Here is a 22,426-nt window from a genome sequence, read left to right as displayed (position 1 = left end):
TAAATAGTCCGAAGTTCGGGGGTTTGAAGTGGATGCACCAATAAAGGGGGTGGCTGCTCTCGGTGTGGTGGTGGCGACCATGCCCACGTCTGAAGTCCTAGCAGCTGCATCACCGCTGGTGGTCACATTCGAACTGCGGGTAAACGCCCTCCTGGGCTGCTCCTTCTCCTGGTCAATAAGGCCCTGCTTCATAGCATCCTCGATCTGTACCCCCATCTCATGCAGATCTGAAAAGGTAGGGAAGGGGAGCACGATCATTTTCTGCATTAGTTTGGGTTGGAGGTTGCGCACAACCATCCTTATCTGGTCTTTGTCGGAAGGCCTTGTAGCCATCATCGAGGCCTTTGCTCTCCACCTCGCCACAAACTCTGAAAAACCCTCCTTTGGCTCTTGGCGGGTGACTTCAAGATCACGAGTTGTGACCTCAATCTGTGTGTTGTAGGAGTATTGATCACTGAAGGCCTCAGCCATCTCTTCCCAATTCTGTTTCACAGAGTTCTCCAATTTCGCATGCCAGATTGCGGCTATCCCAGACAGGGTCCGGCCAAACAATGATAGTTTCTGTAATCTGGTGAGGCCCATCGGCCTTAGAATGTCTGAAAACAGCCGCAAGTGCACCATGGGATCCCCAGACCCATCAAAACGGTCAATATGTGGCATCTTGAATCTGTCTGGCAGTGTCACAGCCGCGTCGGTATACCCATCCTCAATGTCCGGGATGGATTTCATGCCTTGAGCCTTCTTGAACAACCTTTCAAGCTTGCTCATCTTTAGCGCCGTTGGATCCGTCTCTAACTCAAAAGGGGAGTCCGGTAGGTTGATGGGTGTCTTGGATAGCTGGGGTAGAACCGGGGGCGGAGCTGGCCCGACTGGAATGTCCGTATCATCCTGGACGTGGGTTGCCTCCCCGAGTATGGGAACTCTTGGTGGGGGAGGAGTCTGGTGCGAAGTAGATACTCCAGTTTGCTGCTCCAATCTGGCAATTGTCTCTGCCTGTTGGGCTATGACCATAGCCTGTTGCTTGGCGAATTCTGCTTGACGGACAGTGTCTTGCTGCATGGCTTTCATACTATCCTGGAGTTGGCGCACCATCTCTTCCAGACTCGACATAATGTTCTAATCTAACTGAGCAACCGGTATATCTGTATCGGCAATATGCTCGGAAATCTCAGCTCGACTGCTCAAAGATCACTGATCTGGTAGCTGTTGTACTGGTGGTCTGTGCTTGACTAGCCTTCTCTGGCCCTGATCACCCTTGGACTGAGTCTATGACCTGACAAAGTCTATCAGTACAAGTCCAATGAACCTCGGGGGATATTGGAGCCTTCTGAAGCTATGGTTCCAGGACCACCTAGCAAAAGAGAAAACAGGCAGCATCTCAACCCAATTTCATCAGAACAGGCATAGGCATAACTGAATAACTGTATTCTACTACTGATCACTGTTCCCAAAAATCGCTGCCCCAAATCTGAATCTGATACCCGCAGATATAACTGATTCTCAAAACACCGATGCCCGCAGGCTTGATACCCAGACTTGCAAACTGATATATGCATTCCTGTAGAGGCCAACTCCAAAAAGCACATAGCAAGCAAATGAGAGCCAAAACACCCCTATGTTGGGGTAGGGTTTCCCTGTCCTATTTTGTCAAGAGCTAGGGTTCCACTATGCACACAGCAGTTTCAAACAACCTAACATTGGGTGAGCAACCTGTCCTAGTTTGGAATAGTCACTATGGATTTCAATGTGTACTAGGTCGAATGGTCAAAAAGGGTGCCCCGGAAAAACTGGGGTTTGTGTTCCCATACTGTCAGAGCCCATAACCGGTCAGCCTTATGGTCATGTCTTGACAAGACAAGCCTCCGGCAAACCATTCAGGAATGGCAAATGGCAAACACGGTGTCCTAGGCGCACCAATGCACATGCAATGCAAAGAAACACATAAGTGTAATCAAAACAGGATATCACAAGTTCGAGTCAAGCTCTCTAAACTCCCCAGCAGAGTCGCCAGAAACTGTAGACGCGCCCGCGTGGGGCCTTCGCTACAGTTCGGACTCGATTTGTTGTCACGGTTCTTAATCTTGAACCAAAGAATCCAAATCCGGAAAATCGTTTTGAGAAACAGATTTTTTGAAAAGAAGTGCCAAACATGGACTGCTTTGCCAGATACAGAGTCGCCACCTAAAATTTTTAATGGGGAAATTTAGGAAACCCTGACTCGGTGCCGAAGGCCACATGTTCGTCATCACCGGAGTTGTCTCGGCTTGGGAGCTTGGGTACGATCGGGGAAGGTCAGCTATGAGCACCCCCTTTCGCCCGGTCCGAGGACCGGCCTCTACTAACCATGATATCCGATTTTGAAAACGTTATGTGTTCTTGTTCCATTTATTAGCCTAGAATTACTACGTTATGCGCACAGCAAACAAGTATAGACTAGATTGCCTAATTTGGAAATAAGCATTGCATATCCGTTTGTTTTGGAAAATGTCTTGGAATTTGCTACTCGCAAGTAGGCTAAAACACGGATTTCAATGAGTTTTTTTTTCAACTCAGACAATCCAACCTTCACCCACAGGCATTCAAACAGTTTATCACATAAGCATCTAGCCACATGGTAAGCATGTTGTCATGATATCATACACACGCATGCGATATGCTAAAGCATGAAAATACTTACATCGTACTCCGTGCCAAAACAATAAACTAATTAGCCAATGTGCATGGTCCTAGTTCATGTCAATTTGACTAATGCAACACATACAGGGTGCAATTTGGAGCAGGCTCGGCTAACATGGCATGTGAAATGCAATCAATTGATGCACGTATTCAATTTGGAATTGAAGTACAAATGCAGTTAGCATGATGTACCGAGCCCGGTGCATGCAATACTGATGAATGATGCACGCATGCATAGCATAAGGTATGCTAAATTAAACATGACCTATTACTAACCATCATAAGCAGGTAAGTAAAAGGGAGAAAGAAGTGGGGGTTGGAAGACATGCACACACTCACCCACACTTATTACAAATTTACCCTCGCTCGGAGGGACCAAAAGAATATACAAATTAATTATTACAGACCACTTAATTAATTAACAAATTAACTAAACTATGGAAAGCAGTAAAGGCCTCGGGAAGAGGATCCAATGCGCGCGTGCTCGGGTTTGCTCGGAAATCCAATGCCATGCACAAGTTTGCCTCTGTTTTCCCTGCTCTGCTCCTCTGAAAATTGTACAAGTCCCAGGATATTCTCTCTGCACACTGTGGAACACCACCGGCTGAGGGGAATGGCCACCGGCCAAGGGAAATGATCACCGGCCACAAAATTGATTCATCGGCCAAAACTATTTGCCGGTCGGCACTAAACACTGCCGGTCGGCAGAAAGTTCTTGCAGAAACCTGTTTGACAGCAGCAGAGAGCAGACAAGGCATGGCAATGCATTTTCAAAGCAATGTGTGCACCACCACACTCCATATCATGTTTAAGACTCAAGGGAGTATGGTGCTCGACCCTCGGACCACCAATCACGCATTTCAATGCATGATGGCCCAAGAAGCCAAGTTGTGCATTTCGATTTCAAATGACATGCAAACCAATTAAACACATAAGGCCCAACCTCTATCATACTCAATTCAAGAGGCAAAGCATGCATGCTCTATGCAATGCAACCTAGGCATGGAGGCTAAGTATGCAACATGAACATGAGGACAAGTATACAAGTTAGCAAACATGCAAAGTGTAATCTTAACCATGCACACATGCAAGGCATGTAACATGTTAGGAAACTTAGCAAGAAATGCATGCAAACATGGTTGAATACCTAAGCATATAGAAGCAACTTCCAAGCACACTTAAAAGGGGGAAACATTGGCACATAGCATACATGATAAGCCTTGAAAAACATGTAGAAGATGATGCCAAATCAACCTACCAATGCAAGCAAAGCATGCATCCAAGCCCAAGTACTTAAACTATGATCATATGACACACGAAGCAAATGATCAAAATGAATCAAAACAGTCCCAAATCATGCCAAATTAAGGTAAAAAACATACCTAGATGGCATCTAAATGGCCTGTACATGGAAGCACACAAAAGGGGCCAAACATGGAGCATAAGATACCAACCTTTTAAAGCATTAAAGGAGCATCAAATGCAAGCTTACAAGCATGCTATAAGGTCTGAAATGGCATGATAAATGGTTCCAAACCATTGAAACAAAGCAAGTAAAGCATGCTAGGGGGGTTAACACTCAAGGCCTACAAGGGAGATTGCATGGTAGCTATACAAAGCAAAGCATGGATGACCCAAATGACCAAAAACAGACCTTAAGCACACTAAAACATGCATAAAAGCTTCACAAAGCTAAGCCAAAATATGCAAGCATGGTGGTCCAAAGGCAAGATGCATTTCTAGGCAAAATAGAGGAATACAAAGCAAGTGTATGATGCACATGGGATCTCACCAAACCATAAAAAATTAGTGAATAAAACATATGAAAATAGGCCCAAATAACCACTGGTACGCAACCATGGCATGCAAAAATGATGAGTTACTTTAGAGGGCCATGCAAGGAGTTATTAAGCACATGCAAGATAGACATTTAGCAAGACCAAATCAACTCTGGAAATGGCTTATGGGGGTCCTAAAACCCACTGAAAAATGCTTGAAACAAGGTTTGAAAGCATGAAAATAGGAGCCCCTTTGGAAGGCCAAAAAGGGCAACAAACAAGACAACAAGGAGAGGGGATGGCCCTCTCCTTCTTAGGACCTTAAACCACTATCCTCACCACTGAAATCCCTCAAGATTTCAGTGGTGAGGAGGCCCAAACAAGGTGGTCCCGAAACTCACCAAAAATAGCACAAAATGGGGCCAAATAAGGCCTAAGAGGGGGGTAAACGACCCCAAACACAAAAGTGGTCTTAATGAAGTATCTTAAACACAAAAAAATAGAACTTTTTTACGTTATACACAAAGCCCAAATCCGAAAGCAAGACAGGCTAAAATGGTGTGCAAAAACAGGGAATAAAGAGGGAAAATGGGTTACCTTTGTAGCCAAAAGGGGACAGCAGCCTCTAGACCCAAAAATGCAACCCTCAACCTCTGAAAATAGCCTCCAAGCTCCTTAGGTTGATGATGGAGGTGTTAGGCCAAGAGTTGTAGTTCAAATGGCCAAGAACTAGACCCTTTTGAACCCTCTAACCAACACAAATGTAGAGAGAGAGGGAGATATAGAGAGGGAGTGATATATATGTGATATATCAGATTTTTCTAACCTCTCTAATGGAAGGAGAGGCTCTCCTTATATAGAGAAACCAATGGGGTAAAGCTTCTCTTAGAAGCTTTGACCAAAAAGGCCAAGCTTCTCTTAGAAGCTTGGAGCAAAAGGGCCAAGAAGGCCAAGCTTCTTGGAGAAGCTAGACAAAGGGCCAAGCTTCTCTTAGAAGCTTGGAGCAAAGAGTTCAAGCTTCTTGGAGAAGCTAGAATAAGGGTGCAAAAGGTGCAAGCTTCTTGGAGAAGCTAAAACCAAGGGTTCAAAAGAGTCAAGCTTCCTCAAGAAGCTAAGAAGGGTCAAGCTTCTTGGAGAAGCTAAAAAAAAGGGTCAAAAGGTTCAAGCTTCTTGGAGAAGCTAAAAAAGGTCAAGCTTCTTGGAGAAGCTAAGAAAAGGTCAAGCTTCTTAGAGAAGCTAAAAAGAGGTCAAGCTTCTTGGAGAAGCTAAAAAGGGTCAAGCTTCTTGGAGAAGCTTAAAAAAGGTTCAAAAGGGTCAAGCTCCCTCAAGAAAAGGTCTCGGTCAGGACAAGTGGCCGATTGATCAAAAACAGTGGCCGGCCGACCAAACATAATGCCGACCGGCAACAAAAGGTGCCGACCGGCAGAAAAGATTGCCAATGGCAGTAAAAACCAGCCGGTGGCCTCTAGCCACTGCCGGTGGTGTGTGGGGATGCCTCACAAGGCATTCCCTGCCCCTCAAAGGCAAAACACAAGTGTTTAGTGCAAAACCAGACACAAAACGGTCAAGTTCGGAGATCCTGAGGCAGGGCGCGTAGCCGAGACCTCCGGGAACTCCAAACGAACACAAACAAGGATGATCACTGAGTGTTCAAACGATGACGTTCAAGTCTTAAGGACGGTCAAAAATGGGGTGTCTACATGTACATACAATATCGTGCCTGCAAAAGAGAAAAACTTAACAGTTACAACATAGTTAGCAACATATGTTCAACGCTATATCGAACGCAGATACGTATAACGCCGATGGAAAAGTGCATAGCAATGCAAGCGAAACATGCGTGACGACGTAAGTAATGTATGCGTGCATGACAATACCAATGGAACGTGCACAACAATGCAAGTGGTGTGTATAACAATGCAACTTCAAAAGCATGCTTAAAACAAAACGCTGAGTAAAGAAGTACGAGCCTTAAAGAGAGCAACTCAAACGCGACCTCCGATTTACCTCTCGGAGGGGTCGCAACGTACTTAAAAAGGATACACCTTGCTCTTGGCAAGTAACGACGAGCCACACGTCGAAGACTTGACTTGAAGTTCCCCCGGAGACATCTCATGCCGAAAAGTGCACTTTTCTTGTACTTTCTCGAGAGCCGAGGACTCCAATCATCACCAAAATACAAAGGGAGAACCAAGGGACCTTGGAGAGCAACCAGGGGGGATGACCGACCACCTAGAATAGCCACCGATCAATTTTTTCTCACAAGGTGGTCGGCCAGCCAAAAAAACTGGTTGGCCGACGAGTTTACAAAAATTGAGGCAGTTTTGTCCTTTCAGGTTCAGATCTTTAAGTTGACTTGTCCTTTGCAATGTATTTTATTTGCTCGTTCTGAACACATTCATATGCACAGTGCTTCTGCTTATTCTGGCATACGGGTCACAAATAGCACAATATTGATTTGGCATGCAGTTTACTTAGGACATGATGCTGACTTGGCACACAGCTCACAGCACAATATTCAGTTAATTTGGCATATAGCTCACTCTGAACACACAGTTCATCCTGACCACGTAGTTTATCTCGGGCACACAACACATTTTTAGGCACACAACTCATTCTTTGGGCACGCAGCTCATTTTCAGGCACACAACACATTTCCGGGCACACAGCTCGTTTTCAGGCACGCAGTAGATTTTCAGACACACAGCTCATTTTCGGGCACACGACTCATTTTTCAGGCACACAGCAGATTTTCAGGCACATAGCTCATTTTCGGGCACACGGCTCGCTTTCAGGCACACAGCACATTTTCGAGCACACGGCTCGCTTTCAGGCACACAGCATATTTTCGGGCACACGGCTCATTCTCGGACACACAACATATTTTCAGGCACACAGCACATTTTTGGGCACACGGCTCGTCTTCTCGGGCACACAGCTCAGACCTTTCAATTCTGAACACATAGCCCATACATTTTTGTTTGTACGCAGCTCATACATTCCACTTTGAACACGCAGTTCGTACATCTTCATTTCTGATTACACAGTTCATTTACTTCATTTCTAAACACACAGTTCATTTACTTCATTTGCACGCAGCTCATATATTTCATTCTGAAACTGAATACATCTGTTCATTCTGAATGCAGGTATCTTCCCGTTCCACACGGGGCTATGGGTCGATCCTTGCTAGGGAGTGGTATACGAAGCTCCCAGATGTTGTACGTCACATCGTGGACGAGGCAGGATTTGGACCTTTCTGTGCAGGGATATCTTGTTATCCGGCGAGTAGGACCCTCATAGGGGCACTTGTGGAGAGATGGTGTGACACCACCAACTCATTCCACTTTTCAGCTACTGGGGACATGACGATGACCCCATATGACTTTTCTATGTTGACGGGCCTTGACGTGGCCGGCCGACCGGTCTCCTATGACGCAGACATGGGCGAGTGGGAGGCGGCTTGGATTTATCTACTGGGAGTCCGCCCTCCGATCGATAGATCATCAGGTAGAGTCAGGTACACCTGGTTTCCCGTGCAGTATAGGGGGACTTCGCCCGAGACTGTCGAGGAGATAGAGCAGTATGCCCGGGTTTTTTGATGTTCCTCATCGAGACCACTCTGTTCTCCGACAGGGGGAACACAGTTGAACTTTATTTGCTCAGTGCTTTAGTAGACCTATCACAGGTCATCCAGTATGATTGGGGTGGCGCTGGCCTCGCTACCCTTTACTATTATATGAGCGCGACCTCCCGTGGGCGAGGGAACATAGTAGGCGGCTACTGGAGAGCCTAGGAGGTACATTCTACCCTCTTGATTTACATTTCCGCTTTTCATTATCTGTACACTGCACACACGGCACATATTTCATTCTGTATCCTACATTCTGCACTTAGTATTCTGTATTTTCTATACATTCTGCATGTTGTACACTGCACCCAGCATTCTGTATATTGACATTCTGCACTTAGCATTCAGTATATTATACACTGCATGTTGTACACTGCACCCAGCATTCTGTATATTGACATTCTGCACTCAGCATTCAGTATATTGTACACTGCACACAGCATTCTGTATACTGACATTCTGCACTCAGCATACAGTATTTTCAATATATTATGTGTTTTGACAGTCGCTGTCTTGCCTTTCACAGCTATGGGTTTATGCATACTTCCCGACGTTGGCCCTTGAGCTCGAGGTGGAGGCACCTCTTGAGATTCCCTACTCCCGCAAATTTGAGGGCCGGTGTCGACCGAGGACTCGGGAGACTTTGCCCTATCTCTGCCAGTTCTTTGATACTGTACGGCCGACGGAGGTAATCCAAAACTCTCAATTTGTCATGTTTTCAGCTTTGGTTCATCTTGCATATTTACAACATCTAATCAGTTTATGCACTTGTTATTCGCAGATCTCTTGGCAGCCCTGGGCACCTTTGTCAGGAGATGCCCGGTATCAATTCCCTGGGGCGTGGGCCTCTTTTCGATACAGGACTTTATTTGAGGGGCCAGTTGGCAGGGCCTGGTTTCTGGGGTATCGCTTCATGCATCAGACGATGGGCAACCTTGATCAGGGTATCCCCTCAGTACCTCCAGATGACATGCGATCCACTGAGAGACTCACTCCTCGGGAGGTCGAGGAGCTCATGTCGGGCACTGATGCAGTTCTGTTATTGGATGAGGGAGATTACGCGACCTACCGCCATATATACTTGATGCCTCCACTGATAGGTGTCCATACTCCCACGAGGAGGGCTGCTGGCGTGCCTTCCTCAAGTTACACCCGAGCTAGAGACATTCCTTCGACCAGCGGAGCCGGCACATCGAGGGGTGAGGCTAGAGAGATCCCCCCGACTTATCAGTATGCTGGGTGGCTGGATCTTCCGACCGAGCTGATAGGCTGGCGGTATGGGACATCCTACCCGATTCCATTAGAGCCCCCATTGCCTGATCATCGATACGTTAGTGACCCTGACTCGCCACCGGTATGCTTTACAATTTTGATTTATCACTCAGATATTTAGGTATTCATTCATTCACTGATGACTTGCACTTACATCTACAGCCTCTCAGAGGGTACACTGAGGGTTTACTCGGAGTGGTGGTCTCATTCGAGAGCATGGTCCTGCGGAGAGAGACGCAGTTGTTCATCACCGGCTTCCTGGTACTTTTCGATTTCCTTGCATTCATCACACTTTTGATGACAGACTGCAATTGAACATTTCATTACATTAGTTGACTGTATGTGTAGAGCACATCTGACACACCGCATTCGCATACTATATCTGCAAGCACGCACCTTACGCAGCGTTCCCGTATTTGCATCTGATATACATACTTTGGCTGATGTATTCAAATCGCCCTCTTTTGTTGTGTTTTTTTTTTCCTTTCAGATGCCACCGCTACAGGCTGGGCCATCCAGGCCTTCTCGAGGAGCTGGGAGAGGGGACTCGACTCGCAGCCGAAGTAGGCGTAGAGCACCTATCAGAGATGATAAGGAGTCCAGCGAGGAGGAGGAGTCTGCGAATCCTCAATCAGAGACATCTGCAGGAAGAGAGGAGGACTCTGGCTCCAGTTCTGAGAGTGGAGGTGATGTCGGGGAGGGTTCTGAGGACGACAGCTCCGATTCGGATGATGGTGCTGGTGGAGGTGGTGCAGAGGCTGCTCAGCCGAAGAGGATGAAGAGAGCCTCCCGATCTTGAGCCTGACGGCACTGATGCAGATGTTCTTGCTTTATTTTCTTTCTTTTTTTTGTTTTACTAGCAGTTGTAGCACATCAACTTTAGGCAGTTTTATTTTCTTTAAAACTTGTACCCTGTTGTAAAATGTTACAACAAAAGAAGCTATGATGGAATGAAACAGCTTTTTGTTCAAAAAGTGTTGTATTTTGCATTCTTAGCATCGCATCGCATCATTTTGCACAAAAATGAGATTGAATGGAAATGGAGCATTATACATCGCCAAGTCAGGTAATGAGCCAACATAGCAAACTAAAACAGCTCAACTCACTAAGAAACAACAAAACCTTAGAAAGTTTACAACTCAATAAACAAACTTCAACAATTGTTGATAAACAAAGGGCAACAATTCGATGAACAAAACTCGACAACTCGGCAAAACATAACAACTCGATAAGCAAATGCATTTCAGACAAACAGGATGACGGGACGCATCTGAAACAGAGGTAAACTTGGACCTTCAACACTCCCAACACATGGAAAAGCTAGGAGCTCTCTTACAGAGACTAGGAAAAGGCCAAAAACCAGTTTTTCTCCATGGCCGACCAGCAAAAGTGGCTGGCCGACTAGTTTTTTTGCTCAGTAAACCAGTTATGTGGTCGGCCGACCAGAAAAACTGGCTGGCCGACTAGAAAAAGTGGTCGGCCGACCAGTTGGCATGGTGACCTCCAGATTTTTGACACTTATCCTCCGAACAGTGCCTTATCCTCCATAAAAGTTCTAGCTTCGTGGTTCTCTCATTCCATCTCAATTTTATATCAAAAAGGAGACATTTCTCATCCAAAATCTCACTACTTGGATTACTACCTTAGACGGCTCGAAAAAGTTGAACTTCCGAGGCTTCAGCATAAATACACTATTCACGCTGAGTCGCACTCCGCTGCACCTTCCGTTTCTCCACACCACGACAAGGTTTTGGAATCCGGTAACACATGTCTTTAGCTTTGGCGGGCAAGAGGTGTGTCCTACCTTCAAAGATTTCCAAGCTTTGATGGAATCTGAACGTGACGAAGAAATCTTGCCCCAGCTTCGCTTCGGCCACGCTCAAGCCCTAGGACGAATGTGTGGGATCACTATGCATGACGCTCGATCTTTGATCCGCAACGGAGAATTAGACATCCTCAGCCTGATTCATCGCTTTTCTGATGCTGGTGACTGCGGTGATCACCACTAGCAAGGTTTTCGGCGTCATGCCCTTTGTTTGTGCATGCTACCTCACTTTTTGCTTGCCCCAGGCTTCAGCGGGTCTAGCACTCGTTTGATTGAAGTTACCCAAGGCCTAAAAAAGGGCAAGAGTTGCATTGCCATGACATTGACCGAGACATTGATGGGCTTGGACGCTTTCCATCGCCGGGAAACGACCAGATTTGTGGGGAGTCCACTACTGCTATCGGTAATGTTCCCACCCTTCATCACATATATATTGCTCACATCACTCGGCCCTCAGGCTCGATTTTTCTCTCAAAACCATTTTCTCACTTTTCTCTCATCGTACATCTCTCTATTCTTTAATCTCTCATTTTCCATCCCTCCCCAGGTGTGGTTGATGGACAAGTTGTAGGTTGTGGACTCTTTCCTAACGTACTCAGCTCGCGGCTACTTCTTCCGGCGACGTCTGGTTAATGCCCTTGATGAGAGATGGTGGTTTGATTGGATGTGCAGTTTGTCCGCGGACCGTATTGTTTGGCGTTGTCCTTGGCTCAATCTATCGGCAATGTGCTACAGCATGTCCCAGCAGACCGGGATTCAGTTGATTGGCCTGACACACTACGTGTTCTACCTTCCTTTCCGGTTGCAGCGCCAGTTTGGCCACGATCAGATTTGCCCGGCAGAGGGGATAGAGTACCCAGCTGCATTTCTGGTCCAAGGCGCACAACTAGCTCGGTATGCCACGGCATAGAGAACGAGAGAGCTTCTAGCCCCCGCTCCCTCTTTCAGTTACACCCTTTCTGATGAGTGCATAGATTGGCTCAATGATGAGGCACAGGTTGGGCCCAATTTGGTATCAGAGGCTTCGATCAGCTCTAGGAGGGGACGCAGGAACACCTGACTATGCCCCAAATTTATTTGCTTTTAATCAGAACTTTCAAGTTTTCTTTATGAATGTAATGAAAAACAACTTCAATTTGCATTCAAGAGTAGGAGAACTCTGTGTTGAAATCAATATAATTGAAGGTTGTGGGTACTAAAAATTTTCCGTTTGGTCAAAAAATGGTCTAAGTCGTAAAAAGATTAATTTGAGCAAAATCAACTTTCATTAAAACTTTTCAAAACCATTTTCGATATGGGTCAGAACTGGACACGCCTGAGATCTGTCACTGAGATGCACAACCCCGGATTCCAGCAACTGGAAAGTTGCCCCTAGTCTGAATAGCGTTGTACCAGAGATCACAACCGAAGCTCTTGAATGCGGAACAAACAAAGATGACCAAAGCGATCACATAGACAAAGTTGATCGGGGAAGTGTTTATGGCTGGACTTCAGAATAAAGTTGCCTATGTATCCCAAAGATGGGAATCAAGCCTTACGTAGTTCAGCTTAGGTTCACTCGTGTATTAACCCTCACCTTTTACGCTCTAATTTTTGCCAAGGCCGCCCTTTGCGGGTTTTCAACCTTGCGAGCTCAGTTTTTATAATTTCAATTTTTCTGTGCTCTAACTTTTGCCTAAGTCGCCTTTTCGGGTTTTCGGCCTAGCGAGCCTCTCAGGGATAATATTTTTTCAATTTGTCCATGTTGATCGGCTGTGAGAACTCTAGGCCATCTAGGTCCATTAGAACGACAGCTCCACCCAACCAAATAGACTTAATGATGTAGGGACCAGTCCAATTGGGTCTGAACTTGCCCCTAGGGTCATGGATGGGAGCTCGGTTGTCTTTGAGCACTAAATCTCCTTCCTTCAAATTCCTGGACTTAACCTTCTTATTGAAAGCCCTGGCAATTCGTCGTTGATAACCTTGAACATGGTACAATGCTTCCAGCCTTCGCTTGTCAAAAAGCATGAGTTCTTCAAACCTGCTCTACTGCCAATTTGCCTCAGCTATCTGGCACTCAGCCAATACTTGTAATGACGGAACCTCAATTTCAATAGGTAGAACGGCCTCCATTCTGTAAACCAACGAATACGGAGTCCGGTAGCCCCACAGAGCAAATGGCAACTTATCTGGCTAGTCCCGGTAGGTTTCCACCATCTTTTGTAAAATACGCTTGATGTTCTTGTTGGAGGCCTCAACTGCTCCGTTGGTCTACGGCCGATATGTAGATGACTTATGAAAATCCACGTTGTATTTCTCCAACAAGTCAATCACTTCCTTCTTGAAGTGAGAACCATTATCTGAGATAATCTCATTCAGGACCCCATAGCGACAGATGATGTTGTTCCTGGTAAACTTTGCAACGTGCGACGCCTTCAACACCGCATAAGATTGGGCCTCAACCCACTTCGTGAAATAGTCTATCGCGACCAGAATGAACTCATGCGCATTGGACCCCTTTAAAGTGACAGCCCCGATCACATCAATTCCCCAAACTGAAAATGGCCATGGCGAAGTCATATTGTACAGCTTCGACGGCGGGATGTTCATGCAGTTTGCATGGATCTAACATTTGTGGCATCGCCGAACAAAGCTGATACAATCCTCCTCCATGGTGGACCAGTAGTAACCCTATCTGAGGATCTTTCGGGCTAGCATCACCCCGTTCATGTGCGCTCCGCACTCTCTTCCATGGATGGCCTCCATTAGGCACTTCGACTCTTCAGCCTCAACACACAGTTTATGCATTCCCAGATGACCTCTCTTATATAGTTTTGCTCCGCAGATGATGAATTGAGCAGCCATTCTTCGGATTGCCCTCTTGTCTTTGGCATTTGCCCCTAGTGGATATGCTTCCTTCTCCAAGAAGTTCCTGACATCGTAATACCAGGGGTTCTCATCTTGAACCTCTTCTATGGCAGCAATCGACTCGTAGGCCGGTGCAAACTTCTGGTCAATGATGATCAGACGCATCCAGACTCCAAAAAGGATGTCTATCATAGAAGATAGAGTTGCTAATGAATCTGCGAACTTGTTGTTTTATCTTAACAGATGAGCGAAGTTCAGTTTCTCAAATCAAGGAATCAGCAAGTCCAAGGTCTAGTGGTAAATTCTCATCTTTTCTTCTTTGACTTTCCAATCTCCTTTAGCTTGAGATACAACAAGGTTCGAGTTCCCGATGACGTCCAACCGTTTTGCCCCTAGTTCTAGGGCAGCTTCTAAAACCGCAATGCATGCTTCATACTCTACTTCGTTGTTCGAGACTTTGAATCGGAGTTTAAATGCTAGAGGGATACGGAAATTGTCGGGTGCTATCAGCAATACCCCTATCCCATACCCGTACTGGTTTGACGCTCCGTCAAAATATATCGTCCAAAATTCATCTTCGATATGCAAGATGGCCTCGTTTGAGAATAAGTACTCAATTGTTTTATCCCCTTCAACTGGGTGATCGGCTAGGAACTCCACTATCGCTCTACCCTTTACAGACTTGCGAGTTACATACTTCAGATCGAATTCGGAAAGCAGAAGCAACCAACGAGCTAGCCTACCCGTAAGTGCTGGTTTCTCGAAGAGATATTTAATGGGATCTAATCTTGAAACCAACGTTACAGAGTGAGCTAACAGGTAATGCCGCAGCTTCCTGGTAGCCCATACCAAGGCTAAGCAAGCCTTTTCCAGCGGAGTGTAACTAGTTTCGTAATCCAGCATCTTCTTGCTCAGGTAGTAGATAGCTCTCTCCACCTTGTCCTCGGGCTCCTGTGCAAGCATGCAGCCCATTGTAGTTTCAGTTATCGAAAGGTACAAAATCAACGGTTTCTCAGGCGGTGACAACACAGGTGGGTTCTATAAGTATTGTTTGATCTGTTTAAAAGCAGCTTGGCATCGGCCGTCCCATTGGAACTTCGTTCCTTTCTTCAGGAGACCAAAGACTGGTTCACAAGTCAAGGTTAATTTAGCAATAAACCGTCTTATGAATTGCACTTTACCTAGAAAGCCTCGCACCTCCTTTTCAGTCCTCGGTGGTGGCATTTCTAAGATGGCCTTGATTTTGGAAGGGTCGACTTTGATACCTCTCTGTGTAATCAAAAACCCCACCATTTTCCCTGCTGTAACACCAAACGTACACTTCTGATGATTCAACCGCAACCGAAATTCTCTGATCCTTTGGAAGAACTTTTGCAAGGTGGTGTAGTGGCCCTTTCTTTCCTTGGATTTGACAATCATGTCGTCCACGTACACTTCAACCTCTTTATGGATCATGTCATGTAATATCGTGGTTGTGGCCCTTTGATATGTAGCTCTAGCATTCTTCAATCCAAATGGCATTACTCTATAGCAGTAGGTCCCCCACGGGGTGGTGAAAACAGTCTTCTCCCGATCTTCGGGTGCCATCAGTATCTGATTGTAGCCTGAGAATCCATCCATGAACGAAAGCAGTGCATGCCCAACAGTGAAGTCTACTAACTCATCGATATGCGGCAAAGGAAAGTCGTCCTTCGGACTGGCTTTGTTCAGATCCCTGACATCCACGTATACCCGAATCTTGTCATCCTTCTTCGGCACCGGAACTATATTGGCCAGCCAAGTTGGGTACTCAGATACCAGCAGGAACCCTGCGTCAATTTGCTTGGTGACCTTTTCTTTAATCTTGAGGGCCCAGTCCGGGCAGATTCTCCTAAGTTTCTGTTTAACGGGTCGGGCCTCGGGGTCAAGAGGGATCCGGTGCTATATAATCTCAGGATCGATCCCAGGCATTTCTTCGTAGGACCATGCGAAAATATCTTTGAAATCTTTTAATAAAGCGACTAAGTGCTCGCGTTCCTCCGAAGACAACGTGGACTCGATCTGGACCAGCTGCGGGTCCTTCTCAGTACCAATATTAACTGTAGTGATTTCATCAACCAAGGGTTTAACAAATCTCTCCTGCTCTTGATCAATTAAACGTTGTAAAACCGAAGGAATTTCTTCCTCGTCATTTTCATCAAAATTTTTAAAGTCCTGATTAATACAATAAATCAAAGGCACAGAAAAGTACTCAGAAGCCACAGCCATTCCATTCTCATTAATCACTTCCAAATCGTCTGATTCCTCTGTTACAACAGACTCAAAAGAGAAAGAAAAAGACGACCTTGACAGGACTATGGCATCCGGGTTGTCACCCCCAGGAATACCAAACTTAGACTCAGACAAGCTGGAACCTGATTCCGACTCCATAGACTCAGTGGAATTAGATTCCGGCTCACTCCCTGACCTGGTGCTGCTTGATAAAAATCCCTCATCATACTGCCAGATGAGAGAGGGTGCAATGGATGCATCCAAACTGCTTGAAGGTGGGCTCGCAGCCGTTTCATTCCCAATCATGGACACCGAGAAGTTATCCTCCAAGCACTTCTGTACGATCGGAGGATCTGAAAGTAGACAAGCCAGCGCTACCTCCATTTCAATCTCAGTGTTCTCAGAATCCACTTTCCCACACTGCTCAGCTTCGGTTGATGGGTCTGTCTGCTCCTCGGCAACATCATTCCCGGATAACTGCAGGTCAAAGAAGATCTCAAACCCTGGCAAGCGACGCTTCTCTACGTTCAACCATGGCTCTGGGAAGCCGCAGAATGGAAAATCCTCCCCCTCCCGGACAAAGCGTCCGTTTAGGGTACCCTGGATGGGTCGGTGCATCAATTCATAAGGCTTCCCTGTCTGCTTTACTCTGGCTCTCCCGGCCATCTCCTTGCCTTTCCTCACCCAATCCTCTTTGGTAGGCAGATAACCCAAGCCAAAGGTATGCAGGTTGTGCAGCACTTCGGCCGATACTGCAATGCCCTTCCGGCCACTCTTCCCTAATCCCATCCCGGGGGATGTGTTGGAGCTTATTCATGAGGTACACTGACTGTGCACTAACATACAACCCCTCATTAACAGCTAAGATGTTCTGTACGACTCAGGCCTCGGCTAGGGTAAATCCGAATAGGAACACATCCCACGTGCCGTGCTCGATTTCCAAAATCGATGTAGATACTTCTGGCAGTGGATGGATTGACGAATTCCAAAAAACAATAGCCACCCCCTTCCCGTGGGGGTATTTCAACATCTGATGCAAGGTGGAAGAGACTGCCTTTACCTGGTGCAGCCATGGCCACCCTAAAAGTAAGTTAAAGGTTGCAGGAACGTCCAAGACATGAAAGTCAATCTCGTGTTGTCCTGGACCAACCTGAGTTTGAATCTTCACAGTCCCCATCACCTTTCTGCTAGTGTTGTCATGTGCCCGAATCACCTAGGCTATTGGCACAAAGTCCGCAGGCTTCAACCCGATTGCATATGCCGTCCTTGACGGGCACACGTTAATAGCGGATTCTGTGTCGAAAAGAACCACCGGTATCCATTTGCTTCTACATTCCACAGAGATATAGAGTGGTTTGTTGTGATTCGCGCCCTCAGGCAGCAGTTCCTTGTCGGAAAAGGTCAACATCGGGAAAGCCCTTCCCGGAAAAACCAATCCCACTAGCTGTTCAGGTGTGGTGTCTATTGAGAGTTTGGCCTTGTCCGTTGCCGATAAGACAGCTTGTCTATGAACACGTGAAGCCATGAGCAGTCCCTAGATGGAGATGTCTGCTTGTATCTATTTCAACTGCTTTAGCACGGCTTCTTCTTCAAGTAGCTTCTCTTTTTGCTTCTCCAACTCCTTGTCCTTCCCGGACGCCTCTAGTTGATCTAGGTGCGGGGGCTTGAAATACTGCCCACTCCTAGTCATATGGTCAACTTTACCAATATACCAGGTATCATCTGGCTGGTTATTCCCCTAGTCCTCATCGGTGTGGGCAAGACATAGGCCATCGTCTTCCCACCACATGCCCTCGGCAGCCGACAGACACCTGTCCGGCTCTGTTATAACTGTTCTTGTACGCACAGCACCTTCCGTCCATGTGCTCGTAGCGCGTTCTGTTCTTGTGCACACGACACGTTCAGCCCCAACAGTAGCTTTGGCCTTTCTAGCTCTCTCAAAGTCTGCGACCCTTTCCCGTTCAGATTGCTTCAATTTAGCCTGCTGTTTGACATCTCCTGTACTCAAAATACCCAAATCCTGAGCAAAATTCTTGGCAGCGGCACTCTCCGGCGATGCATTCTGATCCCCGGCCCTCCCGACCATAATTGATGTCCTTGCCCTTGATGGGCCCTTTTGTGAAACCAGTTCCATGGTTTTTTGAAAAGTTACACCTTTTGTGAAATAAATTTTTTCATAAAATTATACCTTTTGCTAAAAACATACACCTTTTCGTGCAAATACTTACACCTTTTTCTGAAAAGTTGCTTCATTTGTAAGTTAATATTTTCCATAAAATTTACACCTTTTATGGAAATTTTGGTTTCATAAAATTTATACCTTTTGTGAATCCTTACACATTTTCTGAAAGTTTAAACCTTTCAGTGGATGTACTTACACCATTTCTGAAAAGTTTTGTAAATATTTTCCCCAAAAGGTGTACACTTTCAGAAAAAATGTAAGTTTTTAACAAAAGGTGTAAACTTTATGAAAACATATTTTCATAAGAAAGTGTAAATTTTCAAAAAACCGTGTAACTGTTTGCACAAAAGATTTAAGTTATGTCACAAAATGTATAACTTTTGATTTTGGAAAAGGTGTAAGTCATATAAAAGGTATTTCACAACAGGAGTAACTTCTTAAAATGGGTGTAAGTTTTTAAGAAAATGTGGAAATTTTCAAAAAATATGTAACTATTTTCACAAAGGATGTAAGTTATGTCACACAAAGTGTAACTTTTGTTTTTAAAAAAGGTGTAAGTTCTAATAAGAGGTGTAAATTTTATTGAAAAAATTATTTCACAAATGGAGTAACTTTTTAGATAACGTGTAAGTATTTCCAACAAAAGGTGTAAACTTTAAGAAAAGGTGTAAGTTTTTTTAACAAAATGTGTATATTTTATGAAATGTAGTTTTTCATAAAAGGTGTAAATTTTTTCACAAAAGATGTATGTTATTTGACAAAAGGTGTGTGTTCTGTTTTCAGAATGGTGTAACTTCAAATAAAAGGTGTAAATTTTTTTATTGAAATTATTTTACAAAAGAGGTAACTTTTCCGAAAAGGTGTAAGTATTTGAACGAAAATGTGTAAATTTCCAAAATAAATTATTTCACAAAAAACTGTAACCTTCCAGAATTACTGTAAGTGTTTTCACAAAAGATGAAATTAACTTCAAAAAAGGTGTAAGTTCCGTTTTTTTGCAGAACGAGTAAGTTGCTACAATGCAATCAAACTGTATTTGTGTTGTTCATGGTTCGATATCGATATAGATAGACAGAGACGAAGGAAGGGAGAAAGACGGACGAATATCGACAGACAGAGACCGAGATAGGCATGGTTGGACACAGAGAGACGAACCCAGATCGACACAGACAAACCAAAATCGATACAGATAGAGATCGGCAGACATAGAGAGCCCAGATAGACATGGTTCGACAAAGACAGACGGACTCAGATCGACACAGACAAACCAAGATCGATACAGACAAAGATCGGCAGACAAAGAGAGAGACTGACATCGACAGAGAAGAGCCAGAGATGGACAAAGAGAGACCAAGATGGATAGAGACAGAAAAATCCTTTGATTTGCACCAGCGGCGGTGGCGGTGGCGGTGGTGGCGGTCGGCGGTGGGCAACGGTGGGCCGCGATGGTTGGCTGGTCGGTGGTGATAAAATTTTCAACCTATAAGTCGTCGATAAAATTTAGAGCTTCTTTGGGAACTTATATCTTTTGTAAAAACGAAATATTCAGCTTGAGAACTTATATCTTTTGTAAAAACGAAATATTCATCTTGATTGTATCACAAAGTTTACACATATTCCTAAATTTTACACCTTTTCTAAAAATTTACACCTTTTCGTGAAAATATTTACAACTTTTTTGAAAAATTACACATTTTGTGACAAAACCTTTTTCATAAAATTTATATTTATTATTTGAAGTTACACCTTTAGTGAAAAACAAACCTTACATCTTTTCTAAGGTCATTTACACCTTCTTCGGAAAAACATACACCATATTTGAAAAGGTTATACCTTTTGTCAAATAATTTCTTTTAACAAACTTTATCAAAGCATATTTTCCATAAAACGTGTAAATTTTCAAAAAAGGTCTAATTGTCTTCACCAAAGATGTAACTCCTATTTAAAAGGTGTAAATTTTTTTAAAAATTTTGTTTCACAAAAGGAGTACCTTTTCAAAAGAGGTGTAAGTTTTTAAAATAAGGTGTGAACTTAATGAAAACATATTTTCCATAGAAGGTGTAAATTTTTTAAAAAGGTTTAAGTCTTGCTGGCAGAAAAGGTGTAATATCCCATAAAAAGTGTAAATTTTATGAAAAAAGTTATTCACAAAAGCAGTAACCATTCAGAAAAGGTGTAAGTATTCCTACAAAAAGGTGTAACCATTTAGAAAATGTTTATATTTTTAACAAAAGGTATAAATTTTATGCAAATATTCTTTCCATGAAATGTGTATATTTTCAAAAACTTGTATGTAGTTTTCACAAAAGATCGAAGTTATGTCACAAATGGTGCAACTTCCCATTAAAGGTGTAAATTTTATGAAAAATATAATTCAGATTTCCATAAAAGGTGTAAACATTTTCAAAAAAGATGTAAGTTATGTCACAAAAGGTGTAAGTTCTAATGAAAGGTGTATATTTTCTCGAAAAAATTGTTTCACAAACAGAGTAACTTCTCATAAAAGATGTAATTATTTCCACCAAAAGGTGTAAACTTTCAGAAAACATTTAAGTTTTTAATAAAAGGTGTAAACTTTATGAAAACATATTTTCCATAGGTATAAATTTTTTCACACAAGATGTAAATTATTTGACAAAAAGTGTAAGTTCGGTTCTCAGAAAGGCGTAAGTTCCAATAAAAGGTGTAAATTCTTTTAATAACATTCTTTACAAAAGTAGTAACTTCTCAAACAAGGTGTAAGTATTTCAACGAAAATGTGTAAATTTTACAAAATAAATTATTTCACAAATGTGTAACATTCCACAAATAGCGTAAGCGTTTTCGCAAGAGATGTAAGTAACTTCGCATAACGTGTAAGTTCCGTTTTTTCACAAAACATGAAAGTTTCTAAAATCCAATCAAACTGTATTTGTCTTGTTCAAATAATGGCAATGTGAGAGAGAACGGCGTTTCGGAGGGCTTGGTCTTTCTCTCAATAGAAGTTCATTTCAGAGAAGACGAGTTTGGGAGGGCTTGGAATAGTGACTCCAAGTCCAAATCCAACCAAGTATGTCAATGTAAAAGAGAACCGTTTTTAATATAGAGCAAGGGAAAGACAGAACGAGAGAGAGAGATGGACTGAGATTGACAGACACAGAGACCTAGATGGACAGTGATCGACAGAGACAGCCAGACCGAAATCGACAGAGATCGACAGAGAAGAGACCCACATGGACACAGACAGACCAAGATCATTAGAGACAGACCGAGATAGACAGGGATCGACAGAGAGAGACCGACACCGACGGAGAATAGGCCGACATCGACAGAGAGAGACCAAGATCGATAGCGAGAGAGAAAAAAACCTTTGATTTGCGGCAACAGTGGCCGTGGAGGTGGCGATGTCAGACGACAGTGAGCGCCGAAGGCCACCGACGCTTGGGTGGTCAGCGGGGGTCAGGATTAGTGGTGACTATTCTGTGTGCGTGTGAGAGAGAACAGAGAAGGTTTTGGTGGGAAACAGAGAAGAGCCCCGATGGTAATAAAATTTCAAACCTTTAGCGACTAAACTCTTATTTGTCGATAAAATTTACACTAAACTAAATGTTACACTTTTTCTGAAACATTATACATTTTCTGAAAAATTTTCTAAACTTATACCTTTTCATCAAAATGCTTTCACCATTTTGTGAAAGTTTACACCCATTTCTGAAAGTTTATACCCTCTCGTCAAAACCCTTGCATTGTTTTCGGAAGGTTTACACTTTTTACTGAAAGTTTATACCTTACACCATTTTGTAAAAGTTTACACCCATTTCTGAAAATATTTTCACACCATTTTCTGAAGGTTTACACCTTTTACTGAAAGTTTATACCTTACACCTTTTACTGAAAGTCTATACCTTACACCATTTTGTAAAAGTTTACACCCAAGTTTACACCCATTTCTGAAAATATTTTCACATTATTTAATTAATTTA

The sequence above is a fragment of the Camellia sinensis genome, chromosome 3 (assembly GCF_055761805.1).
Source record: "Camellia sinensis isolate YWXY chromosome 3, ASM5576180v1, whole genome shotgun sequence".
In the NCBI taxonomy this organism is placed as follows: domain Eukaryota; kingdom Viridiplantae; phylum Streptophyta; class Magnoliopsida; order Ericales; family Theaceae; genus Camellia; species Camellia sinensis.
The sequence above is the reverse complement of the archived record's forward strand: the minus strand, read 5'-3'. Positions refer to the sequence as shown.